Here is a 13996-nt window from a genome sequence, read left to right on the forward strand (position 1 = left end):
AACCAAATAATAATGTAAAAATGTATAAATGTAAAAATGCTTCTAAATGAATTTGTGGTTTATTAATTAATGACAAAGACATACATTTGGACAGAGTGCCTTTTTATACCAATACTATTATTCCATTTGCAGGAAGTGCTGGGTGCACATAAAACACCCATGACCCTTTGCAGTAACTTGGTGTCCCTGAGGGAGTATTTAGCCACCGACTGGGAACCACTGACTTAAAGCAGAAATATGATGCAAAAGCAGGAAGGGATGCTCAACACATCCTTAAAGTGTTTTTCTGAAATTTAAGCCAAGTGAAATAAAAATATTTTTCCCCTAAGCATCTGAGTACGTGAAGTTAGTCTCATCTTGCAATTAGTTTCATTCCCATGTGCTTAGAAATCCCGCCCACGTTACAGTTTTCCAGCTCCCTACAAAACCAGAAGTTTTGCCAATCAAATATTTATTGAATGATAGTGATCTTGCTTACAACCTCAGTGGTGTCTATCCCTTAAATTAACCACATTCATTGTTGTCTTTGTGAGATTTTGATCGTTTCCAGATGCGGATACACCTTATATGAACAGAAAGGGAAAAAAATCCAAAGTCATTCCAAATAGAACCAGAACTGTAGCTACCACATGTGTTTTAAATATATTACCCATACAATTAAGAATACAGTATTATAAACCAGCTCTATAAATCTTATAATAAAAACAGAAATGCACCAACTCTTCTTACCCACAAAGAGGCCCTTAATGATACTATAGATTCCATGATGATGTGGCATTGGGACTAACTTAATATTCCATAGGAAGAATGTTAGCTGGCTGAAATAAATAGAGCATATCCCTTTCTGTGCATAACTAAAATGAAGGGAAAACATTTTTCTTTCATGTAGGCAAAAAAGAAGGCCTTTTTATTTTGGAAATTCTTAAAGATACACAAAAGTAGACATAATAGTATAATGAATTCTCACATTCCTACCACCCAGTTTCAGCAAATGGCATCTTATTTCATTTATATTTTTCATTTTCTACCCCCACCAAAAAAAAAAAAAAAAGCTGTATTATTTTAATACCAGACATCACATCATTTTGGTGCAAATATTTCATGATGTATGTCTAAGACATGAGAACTCTTTGAAAAATATAGTGTGATCACAAATTCACTAATACTCAAACCAGGAACAATAATTCCTTAATAGTCTTTAATATATAGTATTCAAATTTCCCCAAACATCCCATGTTTGTTTACTTTTTAAAATCAACTGTATCTTCAACTTCTAAGGATGGTGGCTGCTTTTAAGGAACTCACACAGCTGAAATCCCCTTACAGTTCCTCTGAGAAATATGTCTTTAAATAAGTGCTTAGTCATGGGACATTTTATCATGGATTCAACAATCACTCTAGGCCTTTATTGAGATGGGCCCAAACACTGCACAGCAGTGGAAACAGGCTCTGTTAAGACTTCTTCTCACTGTCTCTTACTGCACGGCAGTGCCTTAAAGTGCACAGAGCTGGGGGTGGGGAAGCCTTGCTTCTAATCTTCATGTGGTTGTTATATAACTGTATAACCTTGAGCATATCTCTCTTCTTTGTCTCAGTTTCCAGGCCTGTAAAATGAGTGGGTTAGCCTATGTAATTTCTAAATTTCTTTCTGGCTTTTAAGATTCAACATGTTTGGTTTTATGTCTACGTCAAAAGCTATATCTGCATGGTGTTATTTGCAAAAACGAGAGAATGTCTCTTGTAGAAGAGAGTGGGTCTTATGAAATCGTAAGACTAGTTGAATCCTGACTCTAGGTCCCTTGGGTAAGTCATTAACCTTTCTAAGCCTTAATGTCACACTGTATTACAATTATTTATTTTACATATCATCTCTCCTATCAAAACTGAATTTCTAGAGAGTGGGGTTTTCTCGTATTTGTCTTTCTATCATCAAAGTCCAGGGTCCTGTCTGGAGCCTGGTAAGTTCTCAATAAGTGCTTGTTACATAAATGAATGGGAGGGTATGCAATCTGAGGGTAAGAATGGTAGCTCCATCCAACTTACAGGATTACTGTACCATGAAATGAGCCAATGTACATAAATTCACATTTTATATTTGTATCTTAAACATTCTAAGTAGGATATGTTATTTGCTTATAAAAATCTCTGCTTTACTTCTTATCTTTAGTAAGGGATCAGTGAGGTAGATTTTTCTTTCCTATCCTCAATTTTTTTTTTTTTTTCCCAGAGACAAGGTCTCACTCCGTTACTCAGACTGGACTGCAGTAGTGTGATCACAGCTCACTGCAGCCTCAAACTCCTGGGCTTAAGCAATCCTCCCACCTCAGTCTCCTGAGTAGCTGGGACCACAGGCACAGGAAAACATGCTCAGCTAATTTTTTGTTTTAAGTTTTTTTGTAGAGATGGGTTCTTACGTTGTTGCCCCAGGTTGGTCTTATCCTGTCCTCAAGAGATCCTCCTGCCTTGGCCTCACAAAGTGTTGGGGTTACATGTATGAACCACCACATCTGGCCTTCTATCTCCAATTTTATTTGTCTTTGGAAAATTGTACCTGCTTCTTGCTCTTTCTTTCTTTTTAGAGTACACTTTTTTTTTTTTTTTTTGAGATGGAGTTTCACTCTTATTGCCCAGGCCGGAGTGCAATGGTGGGATCTTGGCTCACTGCAACCTCTACCTCCCACGTTCAAGCGATTCTCCTCCCTCAGCCCTCCAAGTAGCTGGGATTACAGGCATGCGCCACCATGCCCGGCTAATTTTTTGTATTTTTAGTAGAGATGGGATTTCTCGCCGGGCGCGGTGGCTCAAGCCTGTAATCCCAGCACTTTGGGAGGCCGAGACGGGCGGATCACGAGGTCAGGAGATCGAGACCATCCTGGCTAATACGGTGAAACCCCGTCTCTACTAAAAAATACAAAAAAAAACGAGCCGGGCGACGAGGCGGGCGCCTGTAGTCCCAGCTACTCGGGAGGCTGAGACAGGAGAATGGCGTGAACCCGGGAGGCGGAGCTTGCAGTGAGCTGAGAGCCGGCCACTGCACTCCAGCCCGGGCGACAGAGCAAGACTCCGTCTCAAAAAAAAAAAAAAAAAAAAAAAAAAAAAAAGAGATGGGATTTCTCCACGTTGGTCAGGCTGGTCTCGAACTGCCGACCTCAGGTGATCCTCCCACTTTGGCCTCCCAAAGTGCTGGGATTATAGGTGTGAGCCACCACGCCCAGCCTACAGTACACTTTTATGTGCTCACCAGCCTTTCTTATTTTTCTATAACAATGTTTTGGGGGGCTTTTTGTAAGTAATTGGGGAGTAGCTTAGTGCCAGTCTAATTTAAATAAGACATTTTTATTAACTCCTACAAATTAAAATAATGCAGGAGGTAGTGTAAGATGGATTAGATATATCAGATACATGAAATTTCTGACTTACTAAATGTTCCCTGGAACCAGTTCTCTAAAGATGGTCCTGATTCAGTTTCTACAGCCAAATGTCAATAGTTCTGCCTTTAAATGTTTCCTCAAATGGTCTATCTCTTTCTGGTAATTATACTAAATTTGGTTTATCAATTGATGATTCCTAATGACATCATTTTGAAACGTGAACATTTCTCTCAACCCTGTTCAAATCTGCCACAATCCCTACAGCAGCAGAGCAGCGGCACCCAAAAGGAATACGAGCCCTAGGCAAAATCCTCACCAAAAACCAAAAACAAAGACGGTGACTGAACAAATATACTTAGGAAAGTTTTCATATTATAAACGCTTCGTGGTGATTCACAAACACCTTAGCACATCAAAGATTCTGAAAGGCCTTACGCTGCTGTATTTGTTTTCTTGTGTAACAAATACACTTGATTTAACTCGTTTAAGTCAGCATTTCTCAAACTTCCTTATTTTATGGACCACTAAGAAAGAAGATTATTGCCAATTAAACTATGACCCAATGCTAAGACGGCACCAAATGTAAGACATGAGAGATGTTAATATTCAAAACTGTTTGGGAATAAATGTGTTGTGATATACGACCTCAGAGCCCTTTTTTCAAATATAACTGAAGGACCTACTGAAGATTTAGTTCTTTGGCATGATATTCTGGAAAACTATGCTCTAGCCTAGACTTTCATAATTATTTCAGAGGAAAAAGGTAGAAGGTGATTTTTTTTTTTTTCGTTAAGAAGTAGGAGAAAATAATGTCATGGGATTAGAGAAAAGAGAAAAAGAAGTAAAAGAACCAAAATTTTGAATCCAAAAAAGAGAAATACTGTTCACCCGTTCGTGGTGTGAAATTAATTGACCTTATCCAGTTAAAAAGTAATTTCCAGGTACACATCGCAAGGTAACTGTCCAGCTGACCTCATGAGCATGCAAATCTCTTTAAATTAAGATGGCATGTAATTAAATCATTCAGCTGGTTGCCAGGCTTCTCCGCGCAGGTAGTTTACTTTCACTTGAAATAACCCCTTTGCGTCTGAAGATCCCCACACCCTGAAGTGACTCAACCCCAAAATACCACCATTGAACAACCTCTAGCTTTACAGGCAATAGGCTTGGCCAGAGAGCATCAGTAACTCGGCAGTGAGTCAGATAGTGTGTGAGCTCTGGGAGGAAGGTTGGAGGCTAAGTTTGCTTGCAGGGAATGGGTGCGGTTGAGCGCAGGGGCCTGGCCAGAGCCTCCCGGTTTACATCCTGCTTCCCAGTTGCCAATCAGACTCCCGGCAGCCGCCCTGAAAAGGTGTGGGCACGACTTCGGGGACATCGAGTGCTATCCCAGGTCGTCCTAGGTTCCCAGTCTTTCCCTGTACTCCTGAGTTTAGCCCCACTGAAGCTTCTGAGTGTCTGAACTACCTGAATCCACCTTCCCGGACCCGCACCTGGGGTTTTCCAGGCTCTCGGGACCAGCGAGACCGGCCAGGGCTTTGCGCAGTCCTTAAGACCCGGAACAAACAGCTGATGACCCCGGGGTCACCTTCACACTCTCCTCTGCCCCACACCTCGTAGCCCTCCCCGGCGGCCTGCTTCCCGATTGGGGCCTGCCTCTCCAGGCGGCGCCCCCCGAGGGCGGCTGAGGCGCAGAGCCTGGCGGGAGGGCGGCAGCCCTGCGGCGGCTCGAGAAGAACAACTTGTGCGAGCTGAGCCGCGGTTCCCCCGGGGGCTGCATCCGCCCTCAGAGATGCTGGCAGCCCGGGACGGCCTAGCGCGGCCCTCTCCTTATTTATCCGCCCAGCACAGTTTCCATGGTTCCGCCGCCATCCTTCCGCCCTCTTCCTTGCGCTGAGCCCTGCAGCAGTCGAGGGCCTGGCTGGTGGGGACCCGGGCGCACTTTCCAAGCCCCGGGGCTGGTGGGTGCGCCCCCCAACTCCTGCCCCCCGAGAGGCTGTGCCACTTCCGCAGCCCCAGCCCAGTCCCCTCCCCACTGGCCCGCAACTCCAGTCTGCCTCCGAAGGCGCCGCGCAGCCCCCGGCCCGGCCCGGTGGCGCGGGGGAGGGGCGCGCGGGGCAGGCAAAGTTGCTGAGTTGCTCTGCACGCTCAGAAGTTGCAGCTGCGACGGCAGCTTCCCTCCCCCTTCCTGCACCGGGCTACCCGGAACGCACACCCACCCGTCACCACCCGCTCGCTACCTGCCCTCGCCCCTGCGGCCCCAGCCCGGACTCCACAGCATCCCCACCCTGCGAGAGCGAGGAGCCCAGGTTTCCAAAGGATTTGGGCTAGGGGCGGGCGCACTCCATCTCCCCGCTCCGCCTCGGGGGAGGCGGGTGATGGGGGGGGTTAGTATCCCCTCCACGCAGTCGCCGCTTGGCTGCGGCGCTTTTGCACTTTGCTAAGTTGAACAGCTGTGCAGACGTCGCCCGCCGGCCCCTGCGCCCTCCTAGCAAAGCGGGGTTTGCAGAACGGGAGCTGGGCAGTGTTCCCATTCCCTCCCACAGGGGATTTTGCCGCGAGGATGGAGAGGGGGCGGGAGGGGGGGCTTGGCTAGGGGCTGAGGTCGCCAACAGGTGTCCGCGGGTCCACGCCGCCGAGGAGGGAGCGCGCAGGGAAGCCGGGGGTGGGGGTGGGGGCAGGCTCCCTCGGGGTCCCCCCCGGTAGTGCCCGACGCCGGGTGCACCCAGCCGGCAGCGGTCTAGGGAGTGCTCGCGGGTGGCTTCTCGGAGTGCTGGCGCCCTCGCGGCTTGCTGGGGAGCAGGAGGAAGAGGAGGGGGAGGGAGGGGACGCGAAAGTGGGTCAGGAATGTAACTGGATGCTGCACACCCCCAACGCACACCCCCGCTGTGGCCGACCGAGGCGGCCAGCTCCAGCCTTGGAAAGCGAGTCATTTGCTGTTGTGGTTCCCCAGCATTATCGGTGGACGGTTACCAGGGGATCCCGAGGGATGTGTTTCCCTGTGACCCTTTGGGAAGGAAAACTTAGTTGCCTCAGTAACTGAGTTTGGCTTGGATGCAATGATGCAGTGAATGTTCTAGGTGAGCCTGGCCGAGAAGGAGGCTGCAGCTGCACTAGGGGGTGGATTAACTTTTCTTATTACCGAACCAAGACGTGAAAGGAAAGCTGGGGAGGAGGTGGAGTTTTGCTCTGTGTTTGTTTTTTACTATTTCAGAGATTACGAACTAAACGTTTCTGCGTTAGGGTTTGAGTCTTCCAGAGGCATGTCCAGGCTGCCGTACATTTACCGAAGTTTTCCTACTTACCACTTAGTTCATCAAAGGTTTGAAGTTGGTATCCTAGAGTTGGAAGGAGCAGGGTACAGTGACAGTTTTGTATTTGAGGAAGGCCTGAGAAACAAATGTGAAAAGGCCTTTATTAAAAGGAAAAGAAAAAAAAAAACCGACCCTCCTCAAAGCAGAAGAAGGAGAGCAGCCCAGTTCCCTCATGAGCACAGTGGCACCTCACACGCCAGGCACCTGATGAGGAAAGGGAGGAATGGAGATTTAAAAGGGATGAGCTTTAGGTTTGAATGCTAGTGAAACAAGCGAAGCCAAGAAAAAAAAATAAAAGATGAGACTGCAAAGGGAAATTTCGCTATGTGAGTTTATAGCCCAAACTCTTCTTGAGCACCCTACCTGGTTTTTGTCCCATTTTTTTTCATCTGGTTTTGTCCAATGGACCTTAGTCACAAGGTGTAGGCAGGGCTGCTGACCCAAGGCCCAAAGAGCAGTGAAGCTGCAAACCCAGAAGCAATGTGCAACTGCTGGGACTTTTTATCCAGAAGCAAAAAAAAGGGTGTGTTGTCCTCTCAAGGGTTATCTGAAAAGCTGACTTAGGAATTAAATTTCTGTATCCAAGGCACTCTAAAATAAACATACATTGAGATGTATTTTACTTTAAGGAGTATGTAGTATATTCTTAGGAGACAAAAACTGGTCAATTGAATTATATTCTAAATATATAAAAGTAGAAGTTATTTTGTTGTGAAAACTTTTGTGGAGATGTAATTATCCCCAGTCTACTTTATTTTATTTTATTTTTATTGTTTTGGTAGCTAGGTAAACCTTGCTGAAGTTGTTGCACTAGTAGAATGAGAATAATAATAACAGTTGGCCTTATTGGCCAGGCGTGGTGGCTCACACCTGTAATCCCAGCGCTTTGGGAGGCTGAGGCAGGTGGATCACGAGGTCAGGAGATGGAGACCATCCTGGCTAACATAGTGAAACTCTGTCTCTACTACAAATAAAAAAAATTAGCCAGGTGTGGTGGCATGCACCTGTGGTCCCAGCTACTCAGGAGGCTGAGGCAGGAGAATCGCTTGAACCTGGAAGGAGGAGGTTACGGTGAGCCGAGACTGCGCTGCTGCACTCCAGCCTAGGTGACAGAGCGAGCCTCCGTCTTTAAAAACAAAAACAAAAAAAAAAACAGTTTGCCTTCTTTGGGGAGGTAGATTGGACTTTTTTAGTTTTTGTTGTTGTTGTTGTTGTTGTTGTTTTAATTTTGTAGCGATGAGGTCTCACCATGTTGCCCAGCTTGGCCTCGAACTCATGGGCGGGCTCAAGCCATCCTCCTCTCCCAATCTCTCAAAGTGCTGGGATTACAGGCATGAGCCACCGCACCTGGCCTGGATTTTCTACATTATTTTCTGGATAGATAATCTTCAGTTCAATTGGCAAAAGTCATTCTTTTCATTTACGGTGTTTGCTTAAACTGCAGAACAGCTGTCGTTGAAAGATGACAAATTCTATACTTTGAATAGTCTTGCATTCTGAGTGAAAATAGGTGAGTTATACAAAAGTTTTCTTGGAACTTGAAAAGAATTAACACATTCATGATCTCAGGTTGTATCACCCTGTTAAGGAGCAGGATTTCCTTCCATGTAAGATAATTAGACTTTAAAATTTTGGTTCAAACCGAATTGTTGCTATAAAAATAAATTGAACATTTAAGTAAAACGAAGTGGCGAACTTCCTTTTTCCTCTCATCCTTTTTCCCTACCCCCATATTCCATCTCTGAATTCATGTGACATTTATATATAGGGTGATGTGTATTTTAGCTATAAATCAGATCAATAAAGCAAGTTAAAGAATGAGCATCTGTTAAGAAAACATTACCAATAGGATTCTTAATATTATGAATGTTCTTGTATATTTAGAACATTTCATATATACATTTTGGGGCGCTTTTCAAGAAATCATCTATGTATAGCAGGTTTTCATGTAGATTACTGTGGGCAATGTACTTGGAACCATTTACTCACTGACACCCCCAAAATATTTTTTGAATGTATGTTTTAAACATCAGAGCCACCTACTGTGTGTTCAGATCTATGTCTAACACTTTGAGAGTTACAGAGAAGTATATGCATGTTCCCTTAAGAGTCAAAGGGTTCAACAGCTAGATGACAAATATAAGAAGTTTAACTGTTGAAGAGTTAAATAAAAACACCAGTAAGGCCGGGCGCAGTGGCTCACACCTATAATCCCAGCACTCTGGGAGGCTGAGGTGGGCAGATCACTTGAGCTCAGGAGTTGGAGACCAGCCTGGCCAACATGGTGAAACCTCATCTCTCTACTAAAACTACAAAAATTAGCCCAGTGTGGTGGCACAAGCCTGTAATCCCAGATACTCTGGAGGCTGAGACAGGAGGATCACTTGAACCTGGGAGGCGGAGGTTGCAGTGAGCGGAGATTGCACCACTGCCCTCCAGCCTGGGCAACAGAGCCAGATCCTGCCTCAAAAAAAAAAAAAAGCAGAAAAAAAAGTACATGAAAAGAGATGATGGGTTTGCACACGAAAGTTTCAATGAGTTGAGAAGTGGAATAATAAGAGTTTTTTTTAAGTTTTTTCTTCTTGCTTCTAGTTAGTCTCTAAAATGTTAGTAGTAAACCTGTACTGCTTCTCTATAAGAGATTTGCTCTTTTTAGGGAGACATTGCCAGGAAGCCAGTGTATGAATGACTGTCAATGAGGGGTCAGACAAAAAGTGCCCAGGAACTTCTAGAAAGGGCAGAGAGCAAAGCGGGCTGGGCCAAGAGGACTGTGTGGAGTGATAGGAACCAAGTTCAGCTTTGTCAAAGGTAGAACGCAGAGGGAACGAGGGAAGGGAGAGGGGGAGGAGGAAAGGTTCGGGTTCAGATGTTGCGGGGTGCTGGGTGTGTTCTGGGAGGGTGGTTGTTAGGTGGCAGCCATCAGGAAGTGCTTCAAAGGGAGATGGTGGGACTTGAACTTAGGCCTTAAAGGCTGTACATGCTTTTATACCTAGCAAGAGAGAGGCTTTCCTAGTGCCATGAGCCTAGCGAGATAAGCCAAGAGGCAGGAAGTTGCGGGGCGCCTTTGGGGAATTTGAGTAGGTCAGCTTTGCTAGAAGGGATGGACCAAGTACGAAATCATTAAATGACATTAAATGTCATCATTAAATGACAATTTAATGATAGATTATAGTGTTAGGCCCTTATATTGCAGGTAACAGGGATTATGAAAGGATTCTGAGCAGGGGAGATACATGGTCAAAGTTGGATTTGGGGAAGGTTAATCTTTTAGGTCCGATTGGAGTGGGAGTTTAGGGACCATGAATGGCTATTGCAGGGAACCAAGGGGACCTGGACAAGGATAGTATCAATGGGAATTGCTTGGAACACAGTACTTTGTGAGTTGTTAGGAAAGAAAAATTGTCATCATTTTATAGTGTTTAGATGTGGAATGCAGGAAACTTGAAGAGTCCAAGATAACAGAGGATTTAAATCCAGAGACACCTTGAGAGGTGGGACTATCAACAGAAATGAGAACGGAAGCCGGTGTTCAAGGGAGGTTGAAGGGTTGATTTGCATTAAAGGCTAGGAGGGGTGGCTGGGTTTAGGTGAGTTAGGGGCAATAAACGAGTCAGGGCTGAAAGTAGAGCTGTGAGTCCTCTATACAGAGGTGATTATCATTCACAAGTGTGAATGAGCACCTAAATTTGAACTTGGTGGCAAACGACTAGTTTTAGGGAATATTCACAATCAGAACTTGCCTCAAAGTATAATTTTGCAGGCCGGGAGCAGTGGCACATGCTTGTAATCCCAGCACTTTGGGAGGCTGAGGTGGATGGATCAGTTGAGGCCAGGAGTTCGAGACGAGACCTGGGTGATAGAGCGAGACTCTGTCAAAATAATTTTTAAAAATATATATATATAAATTAATATTAATAAATTTACATTTATTAATAAAATTACATATATGTAATTTTGCAGATTGTCCTCTTTCCTCATAGAGTGTAAGTTAGTCATTCCTGTGGCTTTAGTTAGAGCTGATATGCTGACTCAGCACTGTTCCAACCAAACTGCTTTAACCCAGTGGCTCCCTAACCTGCCTCATCAAATTAAGAGGCCGCACCACATAGTTGTTGCACCAGAATCTCCTGGCCAGTAGTCCACCTTTTTTTTTTTTGAGACGGAGTCTCACTCTTTAGCCAGGCTGGAGTGCAGTGGCGTGATCTCTGCTCACTGCAACCTCCGCCTCCCGCGTTCAAGCGATTCTCCTGCCTCAGCCTCCCGAGTAGCTGGGAGTACAGGCACGCGCCACCATGCCCAGCTAATTTTTGTGTTTTTAGTTTTGTATTTTAGAGACAGGGTTTCGCCATGTTGGCCAGGCTGGTCTCGATCTCTTGACCTCAAGTGATCCGCCCACCTGGGCCTCTCAAAGTGCTACGATTACGGGCGTGAGCCACAGTGTCTGGCCAGTCTGTATTTTTAAAAAGCTTTCAGGTTGCTCTGGTATGGATCATTTTGGGGAACCAATTCCTTAACTAGTTCGTTGTGCAGCCTGAGACCTCCCCATGAGACCTCCTATGTCTCTCCCAGGGAGAGAAAGGGTTCAAACTTTTTATGAGTTTGTTTCAACCTGTTCATTTGCTTTTGTATATGATGGACGGTCACTGATAGTGGTGCTCAAAGTTGTTTTTATCCAGATGACCTGCTGCTTTCCAAATTTAGCACTGGTCTGAAAGAGTGGAGGGATGTGTCAGAAGTCCTGTGCCCTGCTGCTAGGCTGGAAGGAGACTCGGGTTGAAGAGCTATGTGGAGAGTGGAGAGTGACTCAAACTTTGTACATTGAAGCTTGTTAGAATGATGCAATCACCCAGGCATTGGACAGACCACTTCCTGTACCTTTGGATATGCAGACCCAGGGTGTGGTATTTGGCAGTACTCTCAGGAGTAGGCTGGCTGATCCTCTTCAAGGGAGCTGAGTAGTCAGAGGTAAGGCCAGGCAGGCTGCAGGCTCTAAACCCACAAATGTTTCTAGTTTAGGGATAGATGGATTGTCAGAAACTTGGAGGGGGATTTCTAAAAGGTGATGAGTATGAACACCTTTCTCAAGGAACACCTGGCTCTCTAGCTGTATGTTTCTTTATTGTCAGAAAACAAATGGCTGTCCTATGGAGCAGCAGTTATACATGTTGTCACAGCCAACTTTGAATTAGTTTGATGCTGATGATCTGCCTACAAATTATCATTTGCTCTTCATTTTCCCATTTGGTTTATAAGCTGTAAAGAGACAAATTCACATGTCTATATTACTACATGCCTGGTGAATGAGCAGGCAGAAATGAATGTTTGAAATTGATGATGGAGGGTTTGAGGGGCAGGATCACACCACACCCCACACCCCACACCCCACACGTGACTCCAACATCACATACACATAACTCAAGCTGTCCATTTTTCTAAGTCTCTAACTGTTGAAGCTAAGGGTAGGTCATTTTGTTTTTGCTCCACCCCTACCGAATAAACAGTGGAAGTTGATAGAGTCTAGTGGGTTTTTTGTTTGTTTGTTTTTGTTGTTGTTTGTTTGTTTGTTTTGAGGTAGAGTCTCGCTCTGTTGCCCAGTCTGGAGTGCAGTGGTGCAATCTCGGCTCACTGCAAACTCTGCCTCCTGGGTTCATGCCATTCTCCTGCCTCCGCCTCCCAGGTAGCTCAGACTACGGGCACCTGCCACCATGCCCAGCTAATTTTTTGTATTTTTAGTAGAGATGGGGTTTCACTGTGTTAGCCAGGATGGTCTTGATCTCCTGACCTTGTGATCCTCCCACCTCGGCCTCCCAAAGTGCTGGGATTATACAGGCGTGAGCCACCGCGCCCGGCTAGTGGGTTTTTTTTTAATTGTGGGAAAATACACATGTAAAATTTATTATCGTGGCTTGAAGTCGGGAAGCAGAGGTCACAGTGAGACAAGATCACGCCACTGTACTCCAGCCTGGGCGACAGAGCGTGACTCCATCTCAAAAAATAAAATAAAGTAAAATAAAATAAAATAAAATAATTTACCATCTTAACCATTTTTAAGCACACAGTTCAGTAGTAGTAAGTGTATTCACATTGTTGTGCAAGAGAATATAGGTTTTAAAAATCCATTTAGAATATTAAGAAAGTATTCTAAAAATGTCAGAAAATGAAACCTGGGGTAAAAATAAAACAAAACAAAACAAAAAAACACTATACATGAAAGAGAATAGTTTTATGTGCAAACACAGCATTTGTATTCTGTCCTAAGAGGAGGCACATAGAATGTTTTTTTGTAGGACAGGCTTGCCTGAGTCTGTCCTTTCACAGTAACTAATTGTAATCAGTACAGAGAAAAAGACAATTTGGTCCTTGATGGCTTTAAGAAGCCAGAAATAGGCCAGGTGCGGTGGCTCATGCCTATAATCCCAGCACTTTGGGAGGCAAAGGCAGGCAGATCACGAGGTCAGGAGTTCAAGACCAGCCTGCCCAACATGGTGAAAACCTGTCTCTACTAAAAATACAAAAATGAGCCGGGAGTGGTGGTATGTACCTGTAACCCCAGCTACTGGGGAGGCTGAGGCAGGATAATCGCTTGAACCCGAAAAGTGGAGGTTGCACCACTGCACTCCAACCTGGGCGACAGAACAAGACTCCGTCTCAAAAAAAAAAAAGAAAAAGAAAAACCTGGGCACAGTGTCTCACACCTGTAATGCTAGCACTTTGGGAGGTCAAAGTCTTAAAAAAAAAAAAGTCACAAATAGTGCTAGCATCTTGTTTTGTCATTGTTTGTTTTTGAGACAGAGTCTTGCTCTGTCACCCAGGCTAGAGTGCAGTGGCATGATCTTGGCTCACTGCAACCTCCGCCTCCCGGGTTCAAGCAATTCTCCTGCCTCAGCCACCTGAGTTGTTGGGATTACAGGAGCCCACCACCATGCCCAGCTAATTTTTGTACTTTTAGTAGAGATGGGGTTTCACCATGTTGGCCAAGCTGGTCTCAAACGCCTGACCTCAAGTGATCCACCTGCCTTGGCCTCCTGAAGTGCTGGGATTACAGGTGTGAGCCACCAGGTCCAGCGTAGTGTGAGCATCTTGATACAGATGTTCAAGTTTTCTTGAACCTGTGAGTATACAGTGAGAGGAGACACCCAGTCAACTGTGAATTTACAGATTTTAATTTACACAATTTCTTAGAGTTTCCACTTTGTTTTTCTGTACTGTAAGAAATATTCTCTTGACAGACACTGAAAGTAGGTGATATTTGCCACTGTCTTCCTAGTGAAAGACAGCTTATTATTATATATGAAAATATGGATATCAATGGCC

General features: G+C 44.9%; 1 protein-coding gene and 1 long non-coding RNA gene across 2 annotated transcripts in view; one reads left to right on the forward strand and one right to left on the reverse strand.

Annotated features, from left to right (window-relative positions):
- Window positions 1-400: 400 nt before the first annotated feature.
- Window positions 401-7125, reverse strand: LOC117086688. Its single transcript, XR_004438535.1, has 3 exons — window positions 7046-7125; window positions 6674-6757; window positions 401-562 (listed from the first exon to the last, which is right to left on the reverse strand). It is a non-coding gene; the product is annotated as an uncharacterized LOC117086688 (long non-coding RNA).
- Window positions 5580-13996, forward strand: part of RREB1 (ras responsive element binding protein 1) — a 202728-nt gene continuing 194311 nt past the window's right edge. Inside the window, exon 1 of the mRNA XM_033216136.1 lies at window positions 5580-5677. The gene's annotated coding sequence lies outside the window, so the exon portion shown is untranslated. The remainder of the gene's footprint in view (window positions 5678-13996) is intronic.

Source organism: Trachypithecus francoisi, unplaced genomic scaffold (assembly GCF_009764315.1).
Source record: "Trachypithecus francoisi isolate TF-2019V2 unplaced genomic scaffold, Tfra_2.0 Lachesis_group10, whole genome shotgun sequence".
In the NCBI taxonomy this organism is placed as follows: Eukaryota; Metazoa; Chordata; class Mammalia; order Primates; family Cercopithecidae; genus Trachypithecus; species Trachypithecus francoisi.